General features: G+C 42.7%; 1 protein-coding gene across 1 annotated transcript in view; it reads right to left on the bottom strand.

Moving 5' to 3' along the window:
- Nucleotides 1-27032, bottom strand: part of FBXL17 (F-box and leucine rich repeat protein 17) — a 1470176-nt gene that overhangs the window by 1133480 nt on the left and 309664 nt on the right. The window lies entirely within an intron of this gene.

The raw sequence follows: 27032 nt of genomic DNA on the forward strand, positions 1-27032 counted from the left end.
TGAGTCCTGGGATTATTTTTGCATATTGGAAGACTTACAGGTAATATTTGGACATATGGTATGTGATGGGCCTTGTAGCTGTGATGATTGGTCCAACGATACACAATGACGGTGTTTAAACTCAGATACTCTGGGTATTGAATGTTGACGGCATACATGAAGAAGACCGGGGCAAAAGGTAAGCTGTAAGCATGCATGACATTGTATTTATGTGACATTTTTTGATGTTGTAACTTACCAGACTCCACTGCCTCAGGCATTCATGTCACACCCTCAGGCTGCAGGATGGCCAAGACCCTGTCCTCTCAGGGAAAGAATCTTAATGGGGCACTGGGTGGGCCACCACCAGTCTTCCTGGCCTACAGCTGGCGTCTGAAGACCTGGGAACGGACACTGCCCCCTGAGGTCGTTCCTCCTCTTTCTAATGTCCTCCTTTGTGCACAGAGTGATAACTACAGCATTCACTCTGTCTACGATCCTGTCACACATTTTAATTTTCCTATTGAGAGGACTGTGCTGGACTTGTGCTACAAACAATTGTGGCTCTACTCTGATGATTTCATCCATCACAACTCTTAACTCATCTTCTGAAAAACTGATTTTTTTTAACGTGACATGGTGGGGAAAGGAAAAACTACAGGTGACATGGACTTACTGAACAGGGGAAGTACAACAGGGTGTGAATGGACAAATGTATGTGCAGGGTGTTCTATGGGATGGTGAAATAAAAGGGTGCCTAATCTATGCACTCTACGGAATAAATGTGCTTGGGCTTCTGTCTTGCAGTGGAAATGCAAATGATTGTGGTCTATGGAGGGGTGTGTTTTATGGTGTCCATTGCAGATGTGCCAATTTGGCCAATGTGAGTCAGCTGTGCTGTTTTTGAATTCATCAAATGTGCAGTTGTCTGTTACTTTGCTGACCGCTAACCGCCGTGGTCCGAACCGCCATTGGCTGACCACCACAAGAGGACTGCCACGGCTGTGGTTCTAATAGGCTCGGTGGTTGGCCGTGGCACTGACAGCACTGGAGATCGGACCGCATATATCCAGGCTGCTGCGCCACAGGCGATTTGCCTTTTTTGCTTGGCGATCGGCGGTCTTGCCTGTATAACTTGTGATAGGGCGGTCTGAAAGACCACTTGTGTGGTGGTCTATTCAGGACCGCCAACATGGCGGTCTGACACCCAAACTCGTAATCAGACCATGAGTGTTGATATCAGGAGTGTGGACATAAACCTCCAACTGGTGCCAAGATTATTTGAGAGTATGATGCTAAATCAGTTATAAGTAGTTAAGGCCCCAAAAGTTTAAAATAATAAAATCCATTAATTTTTTTCATCACAGTGACAAAGTGCCATGAAGCAACATTAATAACGTACGCCAAACAAAAATGCTTCAAATGCATTGACTTTCAAGACCTGGGACAATTCTTATTAAACTATTTAGATTAAACAATTTTGAAGAATCTATCAGTGGGTGATAGATTTGTTTTGGAAAACTGATATATAATGACTGGAATACTTAAGGTGTGCCAGCAGTCCAATCCTACATTTGTGTCACATATAAAGTGGTCCAAAAACTTGTTTTGCTGAATAATTATCTCATATTCCTCTTTTGCTCTGTGTACTCCAAGCTACGACAAAGAGGGTTCTCCATTGGGACAGATTTAAATGTTGCTTAGTCAACAATAATAGTACTTCATTAGACAGGCAATGTGATTCTGCCAAATAAGTTGTTTCCCGCTGTGTTGCACACATACACACTAAACCATACATCAACACATTCATCTAAATATGGCATTTTACCAACGATGTTGTCTAATAAGTGTATTAATCAACATTCCAAAATATCTTTTTACAATTAGTACTGGATACTGATGGTTTGCCACTCCCAGAGGACAGCCGGCTGTTATACTACACAAACGTTGCTCACAGGGATCTTTGCGGCGTCATGGTCAAACGCTTAACAGTTGCAGACCACCCTGAGTAGATGTCATAGACCCCCACAGGTTAATAAACACTGCTAAAGAAAATCCACTACTCTATGGTGTTTTATTTTATTTTATCTTTACTATAATATGGTTGAAAGACTATTGTTTTCCCATAGTTGTGAACCACAAAATTCCACAGTTATCCAGATATGGAATGCCACAACATGGTCAAGGCTGGCACATACAAGGCATGGAAACAGTAGCAGCCTAGACGTCACCTTGTAGTGTTGCAAATTATTATAAAAAGCCAGGAAACTGAGGTCTGCCAGTGAACGCAGAGCGCTCAGAAAGCAAAAGGTAACTTAGCTGAAAGCAGGAAAAGCCTCACACTGTCTCTGATCGTGTTAACGTCTTATGTGGGTTTTCTGAAGTTATTTCATTTGCCTTTTCCTTTTAAATAATTTGTAATATAATGGTACAAACTAATATGTTGTCATTTGATATCTTCACTGTTTACCTAAAATTAAGCCACTGTCTATACTTTTTACTTGTATATTCAGGGATATTTCAAATATTGTTCAGCTGAGATTTGAATTGATTTTTTGCAATCTAGACCTTAACCAAAGTGGTGCTAGGAAGCTCGTTCATTCTAATTCCATGTTTAGGCTTCATTTTGTAAACATGGTTCTAAATATCATCTACTTCTTATAATAATGTGAGAAAGATTTTGCTTAGGGAGAACCCACTTTAATCTCCATTTACCTAATTTTAGTACTACAAATTTTGCATTGTCACACAAGACTTTCTTTCCTTGATATGTGTCTTTAAGTATAATTTGATGCATGGCGCCCCCTCTTTCGTTTTCTCACACCCTCCTGTTTGTATAAAACTAAATTTTTGAGAACTCCTTTTGTCCGCCTTAACAGCTGCCCTTCACAGTCACATGCTGCTGGATAGAAACACATAGAGGTGCTGCTCTATTTTCGAGTTTGTCAATGCAGCACATGACCTAATTGGCTGAGTTAGTGTTACTATTGGGCACTAATCCCTAGTCTGCAACAGTCACAAACAGTGAAGCGTGCACCAGTGTAAACTAAGACCATTCACCCAATAGGTAATCAGCACCCAAATGTTAAAAAATAATATGCTAGATGAATATATATATTCCTGGCCATATATTTTGCAAAATATTGGACTTTACTCTCCTTTTTAGGTTGCAGGTCTGGTTTGCTAAAGTCATCTTGGGAACTTGGAGAAAGGTGACCTAGGAATGCATTCCACTCATTGATTACCATTGGCTTTGTAGTTTGTAACTCACACTTTATAGATTTCTATTTGCTGGCTTCGTTTGCTTTAGGCTCTCCAAGTTCAGTTTGACCCTCCCGTTGCCTAAACTGTGTTTTTTCTATTCTTCCACAAAGTATGTTTCTATTAACAGGCTTTTAATTCTTGTTCTTATCTTGTCACACTTGCTGTGCATTAAAAGACTGAGATCAAATGTCGGGCGCTGTATTCCAAGAGCGCTTGTTTACCTTTCTGTCTGTCACTTCAAAGTGAGAGGATTTATGTGACAATCTTGATGGACACTGGGGGTAGGAAAGAGTTTTTCCCTAGCACACAACAACATTTTAATTAATTATGTAAGTATTTCAGAATATATTAGAATTATGAATGCACATGCAGCCCATTTTTGTTTTTTTCTGAAGTTTGTTGGAAACAAATAATTTAATATGATCAACATTAATCAGGTAATACAATTTCCAGACATTTACGTCTGTGCACTGTATAGTTTTATTAGTAAAGCTGTATGTCTGTGCAAATGTATTGGCCGTCTCAATTGAAAATGAGTTGTCTGTAATAGCAGTGTGCTGCCTCACTATGAATACTCCACTCGGCACCACGTCATACCACTGCACTCTGCTCTGCACCACTCTACTTCACTCCATACCACTTCAGGCTACGCCCCTCTACTCTACCCTGTACCACTCTACTCTATGCCAATGCACTCTTCATCACTCTACACCACAGCACTCTTTGCCACTCCACTCACCACTCCAGTTTAGGCCACACTAATCTACTTTACACAACTTCACTCTACACTACCGGACTCTACGCCAATGCACTTCACTCAGTAACACTCAACTCTATGACCCTGCAATTTATACCAATCCACTGTATGCTACTCTAATATACTCTGCATCACTGCACTCTATGCCCCTGCACTCAACATCACTTAATTCCACGCTATTACACTCTATGCCACTGTATGCAACTGCGTCACTCTTCTCTACACCACTACACTCTACTCTGAAACAATCTACTCTACCCCACTCTGTATCACTCCATTCTATGCTACTCTACTCTCAACCACTGCACTCTACATCACTGTACTCTATGCCATTCTACTCCACACCTCTGCACTCACACTCTACTCTGTACTACTCCACTCTGCACTCTATAACACTATACTATACATGCACCACTCTATGCCACTGCACTCTATGGCACCCTACTCTTAACCACTGCACTCTACTCTGCATCACAGTAGTCTACACCACTCGACTCCACTCTACTCCTCAGCACTCTCACACTCTACTCTGCACTACTCCACTGCACTCTATGGCACTATACACTATTCTGCACCACTCTATGCTACTCTGCTCTAAACGTCATTACACCACTGCACTCTATGCCACTGCCCTTTGCATCACTCATCTCTATGCCACCCCACTCTGCTCCCCCTATTCTACTATGCACCACTCTAATCTATGCCACTCCTTTATATGTGGCTGAATTCAATGCACTCTATGCAGCTCCACACACTGCCATTCCAGTACACATTTCTCTGACACTACTCTTCGACATTCCACTCTACGACACTCCACACCACTCTCCTATATGCCATGGACTTTTAGCTATACTGAACAGCAGCCACGCTGGTGAAAAACATGGCTAAAACACGTTAGCAAAACCAATAGCTCTTGAATTGGCGAGACCTATTGGCTTTGCTAATGCTTGTTAATTATGGCAGAACTTATGAGAAAAAAAACCTTTGACAGCTTGCATCTTTTTAGGCATTAACAGATGTACCTATTTTATTTATTAATGCTATCATACAATATGCTACCTAAATAATCCACATTACATGATATGATTTGAATTTGTGTTTGTAAAACGCACTGTTACTCCGAAGGATGTCCTGCCAAACCTTTAGTACACTAAATAGATAAACTGCTATCTGCCTACCACAGCATGCTATATGATAGAACATTGCTTCTGTAATAGTCCGGCTGAGGTTACGTGGGGCACCTTCTTGCCAAAACACCTGTTGTATGTCTGCATAAGACTGAGCATCTGCGCTTTGACAAGAAAGCAAAAAGTGAATCATAAAATATGAAAAAAAAATAAAGTTTCTCCATTTTAGGTCTAGTATAAATACAGCTCATCAGCCTCATGAAATAAAAAACATCAGTAACTGAAAACTATACCCATATACAGAGAGGATGTGGGTCAGCCCTCTTCATCCATTCGAATGTTAACATTTTCAATCTGCTACCACAGCAAACAACATGGTGCAATGGGTCAGTCCTCTTCAGCCACTGGCTCTCTTGCACTGTGAGTGATGGCACATTGACTGGTTACAAGACCACGCTCGGCTCAAAAGAAGTGCAGTTCCGTACCATGCCAGTTGGGATGCTACTTAAATTTGGTACTGGTTTCTTTGTGTCCATTCTTTATCTTTTTAGGTCTTGCAGCTCCTGCACTGTTTCCTGCAATACATTTTGTTAACTTAACAGTGGGCGCAGAGACCAACCACTGTTTATCTTGGCCTCATTTGCTTAATTTTTTCTTGATGGCTTGTTTGGACTTTACTTACCCGTAATGAGTTAGTCCGTTCCCTGGAGCATGGATGCATTACCAAGTCCTAACACTGCTTGGTTTTTAGTGCTGCTTTATTTCTTTTTAATTAAGCAATCGGAGAAGGAGTAGGTATTTTCTCGTTATAGCACTATTGTCTTCATGTTGCTCTGTCTGGTTCTGTGATTCTCTAACCTGTGGTGCTCTGTCTCACCGTGTCCTTATGTGCTCCTGTGCCTCCATGTTGCTCTATCTCTAGCTTCTCTGCCCCTCCAGTGCCATGTCCGTCCTCTGTGTTGCTTCCCCGCCTACATCCCAGTCTCGTTTTGCTTCCCTGCCAGCCCCCATCCCACGTTTTGCTTCAATACCTCTCCCTGCTACTTTTTTCTTTTTCATGAGTTACTGATCCAAGTTGTATTGGTAACTAAAATAATTTGAATTGTTTTTAGTTTTTTTTTTTAAAGTTCTTTAGCTGTGCTGCAAGGCTAAAACCCATAAGTAAAGCCAATAGTTTCAAAAGGTCAAACCTACTGGCTTTGCCAATACTTGTTTCATTTGTGTAGTCACTGTATGTGGCCAACTATGTCTTCACATTACAGTTATGTAAGCCAATACTACATTTTATTTGTGCCAATATATCTCTTATGTTTTTGCTATGTCCGAAGTCTTTTAAACTAAAAGGGGTTTCTATACCTGTTCTAAGTACACCTGCAGCTGTGATGATGATGATCTGCCTGCTAAGAACCATGGACCTGGCTTCTTGATATACCTCCGTAGAAAATAAAAAAAATGTCCTGAGATTTTCAATTTTTATTTGTGTTTTTGTATCCTTAGACAAGTAATTTAGCTTGGGTAGACATTGCTAATCCAGGGCAATTTTTTCTGGACGACATTTTTTAAAATGGAGGATGTGTTGCAGTGATGATGTAATATTCAAGGAACTCCGAGACATATATATTTCATTTTGGTGTCAAACATAGTTTTTGGGGGTCAAGTAGTATTATAGAGACAGAAAAAAACTCATCAGAGTAACCCTTCCACCATTTTCCGAAAGGGGGCTCTACAAATATGTGTTTTACCCATCATATTGGTAATTTAATATTGTTTTTATTTTAGGTTTTCCATTGGTTCAAATTCATAAACATGTGCAAAGCAGGTGGCAGCAGAGGATCTTTACCTCCTGACAGTGTTGCTAACTACAAAATCTGAGGACTTCTTCAACAAAGAAAAATGTGTTGTATGCAAATCTAATCTGAAAGAAAAGATAACATCTGCGGCTGGACAGAAGGGAGTTAGAGATGCTGCAGAAATACGGCAAGGTTGAGTTCACTAAAGATTGAAACTGATGAGTGAAGAGGATCAAATATTTTATCATTGTAACAACGAATGCTAGAAGTTATAGACAGTGAAAAAAAGCCTGGAAAATTGTTTTTAAAAATATAGCAGAAACCAGTGAATTCCGGTTCGGTACTTGGCTTAATTTTCTCTGATCTCCGAGATTGAGTCTATATGCTATATACTGTCCTTCCAGCTGTTCTGTTTGAAACTTGGACTGATGTTCTCTATACATTCATGGTTGATATCCGGTTTGCATAATGACTCATGTTTGATACCATTTGGTTTGTGGGGAGGTAACTTATCGAACTTTCTTCACATTAACTTTTCCTGAGCACATCTATATCCTTTCTATGGATCACTGAATGTCTAATTCTGTCCTATCAGGGTTCATGCAGTTAAAACATGGCATGCTTTTTTCTTCATCATTGCTTGGACTGTGACTTTTTGGAGTTTCTGGCTAGTTTTTTTCTTTATATAAATTTGCACACTTTGTGTCTGGTTTCAGGTAGTGATTATTTCAAAGGTTTTCATGGAGCGTACTAACATATAGGTTCTATGGTTTTAACATTCCTCATTTCTTAGGGTACTTTGTACTCTGACTACTGACACACAGTTGGTGGTGTTGGTATTTTATGGTTTTAATAACTGCAACACTATGGTGTTGACTTTTAAAGTTTTGTTGTTTAGAAATAAACATAGATTGTGGTGTTTTGATTTGAATATATGCTTACATAAGTTTTAAATTTCTTATATATACCAGCCTTGAAGAAGTCCCTGGGTAGGGATGAAACACGCGTTGGCTGAACTCTTCATTTGACCAAGATCATCAATACATTAAATATTTTATGTATCATACAAATTATGGTGATTGTGCACTGGGAAATCAAATAAATGATGTTCTTCTGACTAATTGTTCGACTATTTGCTTCATATGCATTTGATATCGATATTGATTCTATTTCTAAATGTTCTTGGACCATTATATATGCAATATGCTTGATTACAGTTAGGAGTGCTCCACTACTTTCTACATATATTGGTCTTGGTAGCGTTCTCTCTGTTCAAAACATACACATCTGGGCAACAGATGTATCATAGCGTATTGAGCACCATTGCTACAGTAATACTGGTACGAAGCGAGATGTGCAGTAAATAGACCATTGATGACATGTTTGGAACTTACACGTACATGTACTTGTAAAACCTGTGCTACAAAAAGATGTCCCTGTCAATATGCTCTTCGCAAATGTTCAACATTCTGCAAATGTACCACGAGCGACTGCCGAAACAAAGGAAGTGAACTATGAAAATGCTTCTAAAACAGTGATAAACGTTATTTTTTTCATATTCAGATCATAAACATTGTTGTATACATGAAAGGATTAAAAGCCATTATAGTGTGTTTCATTTCTATATGTGTCTCTTCTTCCTCTGTTATAGCCGCCATATTTGAAAATGGTGGACACGGGTTGCTCTGAGGAGTTATTTTCTGTCTCTATAAGACTACTTGACCCCCAAAACCTACGTTTTGATGCCAAAATGAAGTATAGCGGTCTCATGGCTCCTGAAATATTACATCATCACTGTAACACAACCAACATTTTTTAAGATGTCATCCATAAAAACTGGTCCGGATCAACAATGTCTACCCAAGCTAAATTACTTCTCTAATGATTCAAAAACACAGATCAAAAATTAAAATCTCTGGACAACAATTTGACGGAGGTATATCAGGGGGCCGGGATTAGCACCTGCACTGCTCTATTACAATCACATACGTTAATTTTTATTTTACTTTTATTTCTTTTTATATTGAAATTATTTAGGCAGGAGAATTTTTATTTTTGTTTTAGTGATCGTTGCTGGCAATAAAAAAAGACTGTGCCAGTTTCTCAAGGTCAGCCCTGAGGGATTTGCCAATGCAGGTTAAATTATGTTTTTTTCAATCCGTTGAAATCGCATGGTGTCAAAGAAGCAGTGTTCTTAATTGTGAGGTCAGTACATACAGAAACCCCAAAGATTTCATACTGCTGTTATTAATGTAAAAGATCTTCTATATCTCAGATTAATAAAGATTTTCTGACTGGGGCACTCACAATGAATATTTACATGACGTTCAGCCCTGCAGGGCAGTTTCTTGTAAGACACTAGAAAAGAAGTATTTCCAGCAGCTTCATCGAGTGAACACAGATTAAATCATATGATAAACTTTAAATAGTATATCATAAAACACTGTTGGCTAATATTCCAAATAAAGGGCGATCACATTTTATTGCAATAAATTTGTACATGAAGGTGTATCTTTTGCTGGGTGTAACATAAATTTCTTTACAAACTGATTTATTATTCATGGAAAAGAGAATTTGGCGAGAATAAAATAATGGTCCGTGAATGCCTCTGGAAATACTATCAGCTCAATATGGCTATCATTTTTGTTAATTAAACAGACATATTTTAAATCACTGTATTACATTAGTCCCCTTTGCAGTCAGAGACTACACTCCACAAAATTACAGGGAAATGTATATTTAATTAAGGCTACCTGGACTACACCTCCAAGAACCAGGCAGCTTGGCAGCATGCACCAAATGCACTGGTATTTCAATCAAACGACAATCTCTGTGATAGAGTAAATGTTCTGCAGCATACATAGATACAGGCAAAAATGTACATACATTCTGAATCAATGGAAATTAAGTGTAAATGTGTGCAAACAATATACCAAGGGAAATTTCTACACCAACAATACTGCTCATCTACTCAAAGGTACCAACGTAGCAACGCAATAGTAGAAAGAAAAAAAATACTTTGACTCCATAAATATTGTTCCTTACAGGTATTCTCAGAAGACAATGATGACTTGTTCTGAGTCATGGTCTCCCTATCACAAATTGACTTTTCTGCAAGCTCCAAATTGGAATGGGTGGGCTTATCATTTGTTGTTGCAGCTTTCACAACACCTCATGCCAGTCTTGACAGACTCTATACAGCACCTTTATCTACTTCTGCCACATTCGTTCACACTTCAGCCTCAAAGATCTGACCCAAACAACCAGAAATGCCACACTCAAAGCCCAGGTTTCATTACATAGATCTAATTTCTCACTATTGTTCACTTTTTCCAATTTGTACAGTGTCTTTGTTATATTATCATGTGTATTGCTCCTGATTATTCCTTCTCTTCTCAGACAACCTATGCAGCACACCTCACTACCAGGAACTACACTTAAACCATAACAGAGTATCATTCTCATTTTTAAACACATGAAAGCTGGTATCTCATCACACAGTTAGGCATCATGCGATGTACTCAAACCTCCCTTTCAACACCACTTCCAGCAGCATACTCATTTTCACAGCTCTTTGCACACGATTTGAACAATACATTTAAAAAGTCCGCCAGCCCAGTAGCTTGAGGAGCATCCAAAACTGATCTATGAAGTACACTGCCCACAGCACTCAAAATTTCTTCAATAACTGCTTAAAGAAAGTAGTTTGTCAAAGACACTAGTGACTGACAAGAGGATCTGTCATCAGCAAATTAATATTGACCAGATTGCTAGAACTTGTACATCTTGAGGTGACCTCCTTAGAAATACAAATGACCAATGTCAGCACATATCTTTCTGAAGGTTGCAAAAAATTCAAAAAGACCTGTCAGAAATGGGGTCTTTGGTTGACAGTCAGGTTAACCCCTGTTCAAGCAAGGACCCTCACTCTAGTCAGGGTAAAAGCGAATCACCCTCAGCTAACCCCTGCTTACCCTCTTGGTAGCTTGGCAAAGCAGTAGGCTTAACTTCAAAGTGCTAGGTGTAAAGTATTTGTACCGACACACACTGTAACTTAATGAAAACACTACAAAATGACAACACCAGTTTAGAAACATAGGAAATATTTATCTAAACAAAACAAGACCAAAACGACAAAAATCCGACATACACAAGTCAAGTTATGAATTTTTAAAGATTAAACAAAACAATTGCGCTTAGAAACAGAAAATGCTTCGATGAGGTGTTAACACGGCATCGTAACAGAGTTGTTCCCAACAATCCAACATTAGCGGCGCCGGACACAGAGTCGTGTAGACCCCTAGGAACAGTACCTTGGTGAAGAAATTAAAACGAGCCGATGTGCGAAGTCAGGGATCGTGGCGTCTGTGCGAAACGATGAATCCACGCACTTCGAGCGGCGTCGGTCACCACGTGATGCGGCGACTCCCACGGAGTCACGGACTTCGGCGGGGCTGCAGTTATGTCGGGCCTGCGGAGGTTGTCACGTTCCAGAGAAGATCACAGAGTCAGTTGCAGGCGGCGTCACCAGATTCAGCAGCGGCATCGGTCCGAAGTCGTCCGAAGTCGATTTCCTTGGATTTTCACCAGCTTTCCCTTCAAGGGCCCAGGGAGTGACCACTTGTCAGAGCAGGAGTCTCCCCAGAGACTCCAGGTGCTGGTAGAGGAAAGCTTTTGCTGTCCCTGAGACTTCAAACAACAGGAGGCAAGCTCTAAATCACGCCCTTGGAGATTTCTTCACAAGATGGAAGGCACACAAAGTCCAGTCTTTGCCCTCTTACTCTGGCAGAAGCAGCAACTGCAGGATAGCTCCACAAAGCACAGTCACAGGCAGGGCAGCTCTTCTTCCTCAGCTCTTCAGCTCTTCTCCAGGCAGAGGTTCCTCTTGTTTCCAGAAGTGTACTAAAATTTGTGGTTTTGGGTGCCCTTCTTATACCCAATTTCTCCTTTGAAGCAGGCCTACTTCAAAGTAAAGTCTCTCGTGAATGTGAAATTCTGCCTTGCCCAGGCCAGGTCCCAGACACTCACCAGGGGGTTGGAGACTGCATTGTGTGAGGGCAGGCACAGCCCTTTCAGGTGTGAGTGACCACTCCTCCCCTCCCTCCTAGCACAGATGGCTCATCAGGATATGCAGGCTACACCCCAGCTCCCTTTGTGTCACTGTCTAGTGTGAGGTGCAAACAGCACAACTGTCAAACTGGCCCAGACAGGGAATCCACAAACAGGCAGAGTCACAGAAATGGTATAAGCAAGAAAATGCTCACTTTTTAAAAGTGGCATTTTCAAACACACAATCTTAAAATCAACTTTACTAAAAGATGCATTTTTAAAATCGAGCTCAGAGACCCCCAAACTCCACATGTCCATCCACTCCCAAAGGGAATCTACACTTCAATCAAATTTAAAGGTAGCCACCATGTTAACCTATGAGAGCGACAGGCCTTGCAACAGTGAAAAACGAATTTAGCAATATTTCACTGTCAGGACATATAAAACACATTACTATATGTCCTACCTTACCCATATACTGCACCCTGCTCTTGGGGCTACCCAGGGACTACCTTAGGGGTGTCTAACATGTTAGAAAAGGGAAGGTTTAGGCCTGGCAAGTGGGTACGCTTGCCAAGTCAAATTTACAGTTAAAACTGCACACACAGACACTGCAATGTTTCTACCAGGGACAGTGGGGTTTTTCTTACTGCCCCAGTCTGATCACTCACAACACATAGTAGGCAATCCCTCAAAATCTTCTTCATGTATTGACAGCCTTTTGTTGACAATACTGTTCTCTCACTTTGGCCATTTGATAAACCTTCTTAGATAATCATCGATAATACACAGCTACACTCTCACATTTCACAATTTATTTTCTTGTTTAGTTAAATTACAAAGCAACCAACTTTTAGCCATCAGTTCCATCTCCAAGTTCAGCAATCCAGACTGTACATTTGCCATTTACTATTCCAGAGGCTGTCTCCTTCCTCACATGTGTCTGTTTCATTTAATTGTTCTAATTGCATACATACATTTAAGTTTGCTGGCACGTATGCTTGCTACCTCCACCGGTGTAAGTTTCACAGCACCAGTGCACCCAATATGGCTGTAGACATCATCTCAGGCATCCCAGTGTTGTTCTCGGGGCACCAGGCACACTGTTTTTTATATATATATATATATATATATATGACAAAGCCAAAGTAGAACCAGCAGCCCTGAATGAACAGGTGGCACAAGCCCCTGTGCAGGATGATGAGAGAGAGAAGGAGGTACCAGAGATAACAGAGTCACCAGTGAGGTGGGGTGAGCCATTTGAATCCTTGTCCGTGAGGATAGAAAGCATGTATGGTTTACCGATGGTTCAGCCAAGTATGTGAGGGCCAAAAGACATTGAACGGCCATGTCATATATCCCAGTCACCAAGAAGTTGCTATCCACTACAGGATCATGGCAGAGTAGTCAATATGCAGCACTATATGCTGTAATATCAGGCACTGGGAAAAGAATTGCCTGTCACCTGTCACATTTATACTGCTTCTTTGTCCACCGCCAATGGGTTAGCCACCTGGCTTCCCTCATGGCATGCACATAACTGGCAAATACATTCTAAGGAGGTGTGGAGCAAAGAGTTGTGGCAATACAATTTGGAAATGCTAGAGCAAAATACCATTACTGTGTATCATGTAGATGCCCATTGTCCCAAGGACTCACTAGAATGATGTTTTAATTCCCTTGCAGCCAACAAAGTCAAAATCACAGAGGCAGAAGTGGCGACACAGGATTGTGATTGGTGGGGATGGCTAAATGGGTGCACCAAAAATGTGACATCAGGGAGAGAAGGCCACTAACAGTTGGGCAGAGATTAGAGGGATGCACATTCCCCCTAGATTTGATAAAAACAGTGATCATACAGTGTCCTATTTGTCAACACACAACAGAGATCTGTCCCGCAAACAGTCAAAGGTCAGTTGGGTAGAGGAAAGTTGCTGGGGCATATATGGGAAATTGATTTCATCGGGCCACTACCGACTAGTTGTGGGTGTCACTACGCTTGCATAGTAGTGAACCCTTATTATGGTTACCTGATTGCCGTCCCTTGCAAACGTGCCTCTCAGTTTAATACCATTAAAACTCTGGACTTGTTAATTTTGTATTATGGAGTCCCACTCCAAGTCCAGAGTGACAACAGGTCACATTTCAAAGGAAAATTGGTGCAAGATTATTGCTCACAACACAATATTGAGTGGATTTATAATATTCCATATTATCCACAAGTGGCAGGACTGATTGAAAGAATGAATGGCTTGCTGAAAGCCCAATTATGAAAATTATCAGGTGGTACTTTGAGAAACCGGAGAAGCATTTAAATGAAGCCCTCCAAATTTTGAATAACGGACTATTGACAAATGCAGAGACCCCTTTAATGGGAATGTTGACCCCAGCATTACAGATACAACCCCATGTAGCGACCAACACCATCAAGTATTGGTACATAAAACCAGGATCCTCAGCTTCTTACCGAGCCGCACCAGAAGCTGCAGGTCTTGATTTACATTCCTTAAAATCCTACATATTGGAACCAAGAGACATGGCACTTCTTGAAACATGTGTTGGAATACAGATTCCCCCGGAGCATTTCAGATTGATTCCTCCTAGATCTGGGATTAAAAACTAGTGTCTTAAATAGTGGAGATGCTGACTTGATAATACAACCGGAGATAGAATTGCTCAAATTGTAATGATCCCAGTGTATGGAGGAGTAATAAAAAAGGGGACTCCCCGAACCCTTCGTACAGTGCGTGGGGAGGGAGGTTTTGGCTCAACTGACAAAAACCCTGGTGCTAAGGTTTGGGTAGAATCCCCAAATTGTCCTCCTGAACCAGCAGAAATCTTAGCAAAGGGCAAAGACAATGTCCTGTGAGTCATAAAACCAGGACACAAGAAATGGGAATAAATACCAGCAGATAAATTGTATTTGAGAGAATGATCATACTTGTCTCTTTTACAGATCATACTACGAGGTGTGTTTGTTAAGCTGTTCTATGTGGTCTCCCTTTGGGGGTGTGCATGTGGGGTCGGGAGGGACAGAAAGCCTCCAGCTACGAAACAACTGACCGACCACGCCAATCTACACCTTTACTGCACCTGACTGAAAATGTTTGGCTCCATCTGGAACGAGCTGTGCTCAACAGATCGGATGTTTGCATGTCTAACATGCAAAGCACTGTTGATGACATCTCCACATGTTTGGTCGCCATACCAACTCCTGCCAGTGTTTTGCTGCAAATCTCTAATGCCACCAACCAAGATGGAGCAGTCCAAAAAAGTGATGTGGTGTCACACTTTTCTTTGTATGAATATTGCAGGTTTTGCCAAGAGGAAACGGATGAGAAATGGGATAACCTAACCCATGTGATTATTACAATGTTACTACCGGTGACGTCTGCTACAATAGAACTTGTGATTCTCACAAAGTCAGAAAATGTGCTCACATGCGCCTGGAGACAACAACGGGGTGTCCTCAAGCGATCCCGTGGGAACAACGAATACTGTGTCAGCATACAAATAATCAAGCTTGTAAGAATATGGGCAATAGCATGTTTTGCCAGCATATTGTGACTGCCGCTAGCCACATCAAGCATATCAAACTATCAGTGGAATGGTTGTTCTCGTGTGGAAATACCACTTACGTGCATTCCTGCCAAAATAACTGGTGGACCGTGTGCTTTTAATCAGTTAGGACTCATGATTTTTCCATTTCACTCTGAACATACTCTCTATACAAGGGAAAAAATTCAATTAAGCTAAGTCTGTGACTCTGAAATTCAGTTATTATCTAAATCAGAATATGTGAGTTTAAGCATTTCTATAGAAGGAGTTCCCGGATTAGCGGTTTATAATACTGGAGTTAGTAACAAGTTAGCATGTTTGATGGTTAAGAACATCAATCACACATCCATTGCTTTGAGCGAACTTCTCCTGGATATACGAGGCACTAGAAAAGCTGCATTGCAAAATAGGTCAGCCGTTGACTACTTGCTCCTGAAGCATGACCATGGCTGCTCAGAGTTTGAGGGAATGTGTTGATTCAACCTATCAGACCACTCTAAAACTATCCAGTCTCATAATCACGCTTTACATGAATTGGTGAGAAAAGTAAGACAAGATGTTGACAAAGGGTGGTTGGGCTGGTTATTCAATTGGTTACCCCATTTTGGGCAATTACGCAATATTTTAGGCAGAATACCAGTAGTGATTTGTATTATAATAATGCTATGTTGCCGTTTACAATGCATACCTAATCTACTTACAATGTTTAAACCAAAAAGGGTTACTTTTAGACCAGTATGTTATGAGAGTCACTGGTCAAAGGGTGGAGTGTAATGCTATCTGTATTTAACAACCAATTTCATCTTGACGACTGACTCTGTTTTATGCTTAGCTTGGCTTCATATGCCGTCACATCGGTGGCACAGGTATTTTTCCACGCAAGTCTGTTCTCTACATTGAATGTGTTTTCGCTTTTCTCACCAGGTAAGAGAACATTACATGGGAGATGCAACAGTGACAAGAGTATACAAGGATGAGAATGTCTATAGCATAGAAGGGAACAGCTCTGTCTTGGAAATACACCTTGGGATCAGGCCAATTCTTTGTGTGTTTTCAACACTGACCACGTACAGCCCGCGCCTTAATATCAACACTTACTCGAAGGGAGAGGGGAGGTTACCAGAACCTTCCTCTTAAGTTTGTTTAAGGTATAGAAGGTGGGGAAACTTGGCGCTGAGGCAGAAGGAACTAATTTCTGAAGGTGGAAGCACTGCTCAGAAAAATCAGAGTTCCAATGGGGTAAATTTCTCCGGTCTCAGCTGTCGAGGGTTCCAGAGCTTGACATTGGCAAGGACAAGGATGATGTTGGATTCGATCCTCATGGTGATGCATTTTTAACTCTCAGTTATCTAGATTTGGTGTGTGCATGCATAAATATATATATGTTAGAAATGGGGTCTTTGGTTGGCAGTCAGGTTACACCCAGTTCAAGCAGAACCCTCACTCTAGTCCGGGTACGTCACACACAATCCAAATTATCCTGTGCCGACCCTCTGGTAGCTTGGCACTGAGCAGTCAGGCCTAACTTAGAAGGCAATGTGTAAAGTATTTGTGCAATAAATCGTACAATAACAATACAGCACCACAGAAATGCACCACACAGTGTTTAGAAAAATATATAATATTTATCTGGATAAATGCAGGTCAAAACGATTAAGGATGCAATAAAAAAAATGTGGAGATATCACTGAAAATTGATATAAAGTGCCTTAAGTCTTTTAAAAGCAAACAAAGTCTCTTTCAAGCAAAAAGTACCTGGTTCGCGTGAACAATCTCCGCAAAGAACCGCAGAGGAGGAGATGCGTGGAAACAAAGGGGTGTGCGTTGATTTCTTGGGCCGCACACGGCGATGCGTCGTTTAGTTTTCACGCAGGGATGGCTGTGCTTCGATTTCCGGCGCTCGGTCGTGGATCGTCTTCGGGTTGCGGGGTTTTCAGACGCCCCGGGGACGATGCATGGATTTCCTGCGCTGGCAGGATGAAGTCACAGGAGCTGCGTCGATCTGGTGGGCGCTGTGTCTAATTTTCTACTGCATGGCAGGCGCTGCATTGATTCCTCTCTGGAAGTCGGGCTGCGCCATTCTGGCTCAGCTGTGTGTCGATCCAGTGGGACGAGTGTCGAATTTCCGGTCACTACGCAGGCGCTGCGTCGATCTTCTCATTGCAAAGTCAGGCTGCGTGGTTCCGGTTCGGTGTGCGGTGAAATTTTCACGGCAGTGCAGGCTGTGCGTCATTTCTGCCAGGCTGTGCGTCGAATTTCACAAGGAGTCCTTCTTGTAGAGATGAAGTCTTTTTGGTCCTGAGACTTCAGGGAACAGGAGGCAAGCTCTAACCAAGCCCTTGGAGAGCACTTCTTCACCTCAGCCAGAGAGCAGCAGGGCAACAGCAAGGCAGGAGTCCTTCACAGAAAGCAATCCGGTGAGTCCTTTGGGCAGCCAGGCAGTTCTTGGCAGGATGCAGAATCTGGTTCCAGTTTCTTCTCCAGGAAGTGTCTGAGTTGGTAGGGGCGGAGGCCCTGTTTAAATACCCAAATGTGCCTTGGAAGTGAGGGAGACTTCAAAGAGTGGCTTAGAAGTGCACAAGGTTCCCTTTCAGTTCAAACCTGTCTGCCAGGATCACAGTAGGTGGTGTGGCAGTCCTTTGTGTGAGGACAGGCTACTGTCCTTTGACATATAAGTGTCAGGCCCTCCACCCTCCCTGCCCAGGAAGACCCATTCAAAATGCAGATGTATGCAAGTGAGGCTGAGTATCCTGTGTTTGGGGTGTATCTGAGTGAATGCACAAGGAAGTGGTCAACTAAACCCAGCCAGACCTGGATTGTAAGGCACAGAAAGATTTAAATGCAAAGAAATGCCTACTTTCTAAAAGTGGCATTTCTAAAATAGTAATATTAAATCCAGCTTCACCAGTCAGCAGGATTTTATATCACTATTCTGGCCATACTAAATATGACCTTCCTACTCCTTTCAGATCAGCAGCTACCACTCAAACAATGTATGAGGGCAGCCCCAATGTTAGCCTATGAAAGGAGCAGGCCTCACAGCAGTGTAAAGTGTAAGAACAAATTTAGGAGTTTCACACTACCAGGACATGTAAACTACATAGGTACATGTCCGTCCTGACTTTTGCCTACACAGCACACTGCCCTATTGGTTACTTAGGGCATACCTTAAGGGTGTCTTATATGTAAAAAAAGGGAAGTTTTAGGCTTGGCAAGTACTTTTGAATGCCAAGTCGAATTGGCAGAGAATCTGCACACACAGGCCTTGCAATGGCAGGCCTGAGACAAGGTTAAGGGGCTACGTAAGTGGGTGGCACAATCAGTGCTGCAGGCCCACTAGTAGCATTTAATCTACAGGCCCTGGGAACATATAGTTCACTCCACTAGGGACTTATAAGTAAATTAAACAGTCCAATTAGGCATGATCCAATGTTATCATGTTTAAAGGGAGAGAGCATATGCACTTTAGCACTGGTTAGCAGTGGTAAAGTGTGCAGAGTCTTAAAAACAGCAAAAACAGTATCCAAGTGCTGCATTCTTTGCGGTCTTTAGCCTTGTCCCTTCTTAGTTTGAAGCTAAGCAGGACACAGTCCTACCAAGATGATCTGATAAAATGTTCACCACCTCCCCTCCCACCGATGTCCACAGGAGCAACACTGTTTACCACACAGGAGTTGGAGGTAGGTAATGACAGCTGGACCTTTTCACACTTCTATTCATCAATGTTAAGTTAGCTCCCCTTACAGTCAGAGATTGCAATTAAGAAAATTCCCTGAACAAGTACATTTTTGGTGAACATGCCCACAGGTAGCAATCCATTCACTGAAAATTCGGTTACATTTGTAATGTAATGGAGCATTAAAGATGAAAGCCAGGCCACAAAACACTGTGACTGATAAAGTATCAATTTATAAGTGTGTTAAAAACACCATCATAATAACGGCAGTATCTTGGTACCTAAAACATGCTTCCTGTTAAACATTAGGCTTCTCATTTTCTTGAACTCGCACAAATGAAAGCCAGGTGGATCAAGCATGATTTCTTTCCAGCGACTACAAGATTAAACACAAGCCTTCGTATTGGTTCCATAAGTCCAATATATAACCATAACTTGCTGCATTCTTTTCCTTGACTCCTGTAACATGCTGCACTGGTCGCCCTGGAGAAGCTGCAGAATTCCATTTACCATGTGTCATAATTTGGTTATGCATGGACACAATTCCTATGGTTGTGCATTTTACTAGTCTCTTTTTACTTAACTATTCGGAATAATTGACCATCCAGGAAGGCAGGGCTTACATTTTGAGCCTTCTGCGTAACTATTTTCAGATTTATTCTGCCAGTCACCAAACGATTTACCACTAAAATGTATCTTTAAATTCAAACAACCACTGAGAAAATGCACAACGCTGCAGTGCGATGTCTAGTTCCATTGAATTTGTGCATGGTGGAAAAAATGATGGGGTCTCAACATTTAAGTTATTTTTAATTTCAAGAAAGGCAAACCAATTTTCACATACAAGTTCTAATACATGACCTGTCACAAATAGCTGTAGCGAACTGTAACTCCCTAGTAAAGGCCATAAATTACTTTATAATTAAAGTACTGAAGTTGATGCTTTTATTGACCACCTCAGTATAAGGTGTAACATAAAAACCAGAAAACAATCGTAGCACAGTCCTCGCGTGCCTCCATCATTCTTTATTGACAAAACTGACAATTACCAGCAGGACAATCATTTTCACCCTAGCGATTCACAAAAATTGGACAAATCCGTTCTGCAGAAAACACCTCCACAGTAGAAAACTGTAAAAAATTGCAGTCATCCCACTGATCAATCAATGAACTTCCTGGTAGGTGTATAATTTGTTCTCTGCTGTCACAATAGCAAATTGCTGGCTTTCTTAGACATTTAGTGCGTTCACATGAGCCGTACTATGTTACTTCAAGGAAGCTCCTCTACCTCTCGTGCCTCACAGTGCTTCTGGTGCATATTCAATCATTCACGAAGCCATTTTACACATGTACTGATTTTTTTTCAGGAATTCATCATAATCAGGACATTTACAGAAACGGCTATTTGTAGAATCGGCTCACTGGAAGTTAACACCTTCTAACTTAGTGAAGATGATTACACATCCCTAGCTAAAGAAAATGTGGAAGCTGAGGACTTAATAGTATTCGACCTACTCTCAGGCATGTCAGATACCACAGGAAGACTTGAGGGCCTATATCTGGCAAGGAGCTGGGGAGTAAGAGAAAAATCACCACCTACACTAGAGGTGCTTATCAAAGAGGGGAAAACAAAACAGTTAACACAGAGAAAGAAACTGTCCCTAAGTGCCTCAGAACCCAATGCGATGCAATATTTTTTTGTTGGGAGAATCAGTCCCATAAATGCTTTTTTGTTTTATTTTTTAATCTTTTACCACAAACTACTATGTTTATGTGTGACTGATTCTTACTACTTTAAAAAGGGCTCATGATGTGTTGCGTTTGTGAGAGTTCTTTTGTTGTCTGTGGGTCACATTAGGCAGGGACCACCTCCTCTCTCCATCAGAGTTCCCTTTTGAGTGTGAGACATAATGCCATTTGGAGAACCAAACTCCTATTTCCAGACCCCAATAAATGAATATTTAGAGAAAGCAAAGGTCCAGACTACGTAAACATCACATAGAAATCTGACTAACAAGGGACAGAATCTTCTGCAACAACACAGTAACCTGACAAGTGAGACACAGGTGTGTGGAATTTTATAAACTATCAACTTTTTCAAGGGATAAATGCTTCATAAATACATTTGCCTGTATAAAGGTTCTCCTGTCATGTGATGCCAGGGAGTGAGGTGACCAATTATGCCAGCGTTTTCATACCTCTCGACTCTGAGCATATCCTTTCTGATTCTACCAGGGGCCATGTTATGTCAAGGTGTGGGTTAAGGTCAAAGCTGATTTTGCACATCCCTGATTACACCAAATGTTGAATACCAGGGTTCTATTTCTGTCACGTATTTGAATATTCACAGGCTAAGCCTAAACATTGCCTCTAATAGGGGCAACTTTTTGATCACCGCATGGAGCTGAATATGCCAGCTGTTGAGTTAGAGAGGCCTCCAACATGGCAGTACAACTGTGCATCTTTGCCCTGAGTGATGTCAGCTGTAGCCTATTTTTGGCCCAGCACACGATAATCCTGTATTTATGCCCCAGCCTACGCTTTGTACCTGACCGTGAGACTGAAGGGCTGGCTCTGAGGTGTTGTGAGGCGCTCTCTAGTGGACATGGGACTACCATCCATTTTAAGGTACATATAACTTAAGCAGTGGTGGTAGCGTACTGGTTTTCCATTTGATCATCATTAAAATACCTTTTTCCCTTTCAGGCAAGGTGCCTAAAGGACATATTTAAGTTTAGTTGTTCATGAATGTAATGCCCAGACAATATCCTGCCATCCCCGCATGCTGATCATGTGCATGATATTTATATAGTGATTGGTACCAGGATGGTTATTTTGAATGTATGGCCGCAGAGACCAGTGGAATCCACTCTGGAAGCCCCAGGTAAAACATACCAGTAGATGGAGGGTGTGTTACAGTCTCTCTCTCTACAGTGCCAGTGTATTGCCTTTGTTCCAAAGCAGAAGGGTGTAGCCTTAGATAATGAAGTGTGGGAGGACTGAGACAAGGCTGCTTTAGAAATGGAGCAGTGACCTTTGATAGTAAGGGACTGTTGCTCTTTCTTTCCTGAGCACTGCCATTTGAACAATGTTATGTTTGAGTAGGTGAGGAGAGGGCCATCGTTTGCTGTGCAGAAGGAATCTTCAAGGCTGGGGTTGCCCTATTTTTCTCTCCTCGAGTTCTACTCCAGAAGGCTAATGGCAGAAAGGTGCACAGATATCACACTTGATAGTGCTTATGTTTTGGGTGGTCCAGTTTGGAGACAGCACTGCCAATACCTGGTATGAGAGCTATCACCATAAATACTATGGGCCTACTTTAGAACTCGGTGGTGGGGTTACTCCATCACAATGGTGACGGATATCCCGTCTGCTAAAATCTAAATCCTGTTATATACTATGGGATTAAAATTTCAGCGGACAGGATATCTGTCACAGTTGTGACAGAGTAACCCCTCCACCAAGTTCTAAATCAGGCCCTGTGTCTGCTCTGCAGGAAGGGAAGGTACTTCTGAAAGAGAAACACTTCAAACTGGTTCCAGAACACCAACAATGGAACAAAATTTCCTGTATGTAAGAGGACTATAAAGGTGGGACCCAAATTGTCCCATTTACAAGCAAGAACCAGGGTGGGTTTCCTTGACAGTCAGTCTCCCGGAAGTGTGAAGATATCATCTGAAGTTTGCGCCAGATTGCTGGAAGAGCTGTGGGTCTGCATGGTACTTGAAAGCCTGCCTGGCCTACTGAGAAACGGGAAGGAGTGTCTGACCCTGCAGGAAGACTCCTGCTTGAGGAGAAATAAAGCTACTGTGCCCAAGATATTAGGGACAGCCCAGAATAAAGTACTGAATCAAGGGAGTGTAACCAGTGCTGAATCCATTCAAGGAGAGGGACCCCATCCCCAGTAAATTTCCTGTCCAAGATTCGGATGCCTGCACAGCCTCAGAAGATGAGCATCAGCGTGGCTGTAATCTTGCAAGCTTCAGGCAGGAGCAAACAAAATTCTGCTGAATCTTGCTGGAGCGGACACCAAAATAGAAGGACCATGATTGCCAAGAACTCAGAAGGATCCTTGATGTTTGGGCAATGGAACCCTCTGAGCCTTTACTGCTGCTTTGCTGGAGCAGCTGCTTCCTTGCTTCACCCTGTAAAAAGGGGTGGGGCTAATTGTGCAGATGGTGTTGGAACTTTGCACTTCCTGGAGGGTCACCCAGGAAGTTTTGCCTATGTATAGAAAGCAGTTTGTATTGGCTCTAGGACTCTCTGCATTTTATCCCTGCTAACTAGTGCTTGTACGCTCCCTGATAAACATGGTAACATTGATATACACCTGAATGGCACCTTTAATGTACCTCTAAGTCCCTAGTATATGGTAATACATGTACTCAGGGCCTGTAAGTGAAATGCTACCCATAGGCTGCAGCATTCATTGTGCGAACCACTATACTAGCACTGCAAAACATGCCCCCTGGCTGGCCACTGCAGCCTTGGGGTGCAGATTCAAACTGCCAATTCAACCTCATAGAATGAACTTTTGCCAGGCCTAAACCTTTCTTTTTAATACTTTAACTTGCATCTAAAGGGCAGGGTTGGTGTTATTTAAAATAGGACATGTATATTTAATGTTCCATATGTCCTGGCAATGAAAAATCTCCAAAGTACTTTTTCACTGTGTCAAGGGTGGCTCTCTCATAGGTTAATATGGATGTAGATTATTATGTTTACTAAGTGCTAAATTCAGTTTGGGAATAACTAGATAAATGCTTCAGTTTTCCCATTTTACTTAAATTCAAAATCCAGCCTTAATAGTCAACCGGCTTTTTTTTATTTTTATAAAGAGTTTTTATTGGTTTTGCAATTGAATAAAATAGTACAAAACAAGCCAAACAATTTAATACAAAAGTAACAAGGCGCCAACGGGCACCAAACAGTGGTCAAATCCAATGCCCCGGCCAACACCCTAAGTGAATAGATTGCACAAGTTGATATCGACGTATCGCGTGTGTGTGTGCCCCAATTCCATCAGAAGAAATAGAGGAGGAATGTGTGTGGATTATACCTCCCATTGTGTCGGTCAGCGGCATCAGGGGTTAAATTGTCATGCCTTCCCACCTCCCCCAGATCTTGTGGTATTTATTCGGGCACCCTCTAGCCTCATATACGAGCTTCTCACATTGGGCACACCAATCCATCCCTCTCTTCCATTTGGTCAGGGCCGGTGCCTTATTGGCTTTCCAGTCTGCCACGATATCTCTTTTAGCCACTAGGCATGCCACCCCCAGCAAGGTTCGCTCTGCTCTGCGTAATCCCGAATCCCCCATAACTCCTAGTAGGGATGTCAATGGTGTCAGCTCCATGTCCACTTGCAGGGTCAAGGAGATCTCTCGCGAGATCATCTTCCAATAAGTATTGATAGTCGAGCATGACCACACCATGTGAAAAAAGTCAGCGTCTGGGCTCATACATCGGGGGCAGTCAGCTGTAGGCCGGAGCCCCGCCTTGTGCATTTTGGAGGGTGTAAGGTAGGCAGTATGGAGGTAGTAAGTCTGTATTAGTCGGAGGCGTGTCGCCATGGTCAGGGTGTGGGGAGCTGCCAATGCCTCAGTCCAGTCCTCCTCTTCCATTGGGCCCACCCATCCCTCCCATTTCCGACGAAGTTCCTCCAGGGAGCAGGCAGTGGAAGTGATTAATGTGCGATATACCTGGGAAACGCCTCCCCTACCCAGATTCCCCATCAGGGCCCTCCTCTCCATGGGACTGCTTACGGGTATGTTGTCCCCTGTTTGGACCTGCGTCAGAAGTGCATGTCGTACTTGGAGATATTTGTGGAATTGTGTCTTGTTTAATGCAAAGGTATCTTGGAGATCCTCGAAGGAGCGCATATGCGTGCCCTCCCATACATCACCCAGTGTGGAGATGCCTATATTATCCCATTTCTGGAAACCCTCAAGACCCGCCACCTCTCCCAAGCATGTCCCATGCCACAGTGGGGTCTGCTGAGTAGGGCGCCCCCACCATCCTGAAATCTTTTGAGCCGTCCGCCATCCCTGCAACACCACCCCTGTCACCCCAGGGGTCCCCCGTGTGATCGGACCGCCATACAGGGCGTCAAAGATCTTGGGGTAGCTCAGTGTCTGAAGTTCCAGTCGGTACGCCGGGTCTGTCCATCCCCCTCCCAACCAATCGTTGATCACAAGTAGTTGCATCGCCATGTAGTAGTAAAGGACATTGGACATTCCTAGGCCCCCTTCGTAGACATCTCTCTGGCAAGTTTTAAGCGCTAGCCGGGGACGGGTACCACTCCACAGAAATTGGCGTGCTAGCGAGTCCATTTCTCTAAACCATTTCACGGGGATGGGGTTTGGATAATTTTGGAGAAGGTAGAGAAGCCTGGGAAGGACCATCATCTTATAGAGTGCGATTCTGCCAAGCAGGTTAAGGGGGAGGTCCTTCCACCGTTGAAGATCGTCTTTGATTCTTCTGGTTAAAGGTGTGACATTGAGCTCCCATGTTAATTCCGGGAGCGTTGCGACATGCACCCCCAGGTATTTAAAGCTATTCCTCCGCACTGGTATACTTTGTTGCCAGTCTATACAGTCTCTAGACTGATGGAGCGGAACCAACAGGGATTTTTTGGGGTTTAGGGCGAGACCCGAGGCCTCCGAGAAGATGTCTAGAATTTGCATGATACGGGGGCCGCTCCTGGCCGGGTTAGCTATGTATAGTAGGACATCGTCCGCATATAATGCCACTCGGTCTTCTGGACACGCGGGCCAAGACCAGCCCTCCATCAGAGGGTCCTCTCGAAATAACTTCGCCAGGGGTTCTATTGTTAATGCAAAGAGTAAGGGGGATAGCGGGCATCCTTGTCGAGTGCCACGGCCAATCGGGAACACACCCGAGACCACTCCGTTTACCTGGACCTGAGCCGTTGGATTAGAGTACAGCAGCCCCACAAGGCCTCGGAACCTGGTTCCAAGTCCATTTTTTTTTAATACTTGTTCAAGATAGGACCAATCCACTGTATCAAAGGCCTTCTCAAAATCAAGTAAGAGCAGCGCCAGAGGGGTGTGTGACAGGATTTTGTGGTGTGCCAAGGCGAGATGTAATCGCCTGATGCAGTGCCTGGTGCTCCGCGCAAGCATGAAGCCGCATTGGTCAGGGTGCACCAAGGCGGGCATTGCCTCTTTTAATCTAGTGGTGAGGATTGACGCTAACACCTTGATCTCAGTGTTGAGGAGGGAGATCGGCCGGTAAGCCGAGCAGTTTGGCGATGGGGGTTGAGTCTTTGGGATTACTACTATTGTAGCTAGGTCCACTCCTGAAGGGAAGTGACCTTTTTCCTCAGCTTCTTTATACATCTCAAGTAAGTGCGGGGCCAAAATGTCACTACATTTCCTATACAGTTCCGCAGGAAACCCATCTGGTCCTGGCGTCTTGCCTGAGGCCAGACTGGCTATCGCATTCGTTATTTCTGTGAGATCAAGTGCCTCGTCAAGCCTGTCTTTGGTCGCCTCAGAAACTCTGGCGAGTGTTATGTCATTCAAGAGGGGAGAAGCTTTTTCAACCGCAGGCCAGGGGTGCTCTGCATACAGACATGCATAGTAGGAAGCAAAGCTCTGAGCAATCTCGATGGGTGTCTTAAGAAGGGTACCTGTGTCATCTCTAATTTCGGGAATGATTCTGTTAGCTAAGGGCCGCGTGGCCAACCAGTGCAAGAGCTTCCCATTTTTGTCTCCCCATATGCTTCGCTGACTCAAGTGCTAAGTGTTTGATTTCTTCACAGACTCTGGTGAGCTGCCTCAATACGGAGACTTCGGATAAGGTCGTTT

The sequence above is a fragment of the Pleurodeles waltl genome, chromosome 1_1 (genome assembly GCF_031143425.1).
Source record: "Pleurodeles waltl isolate 20211129_DDA chromosome 1_1, aPleWal1.hap1.20221129, whole genome shotgun sequence".
NCBI lineage: Eukaryota > Metazoa > Chordata > Amphibia > Caudata > Salamandridae > Pleurodeles > Pleurodeles waltl.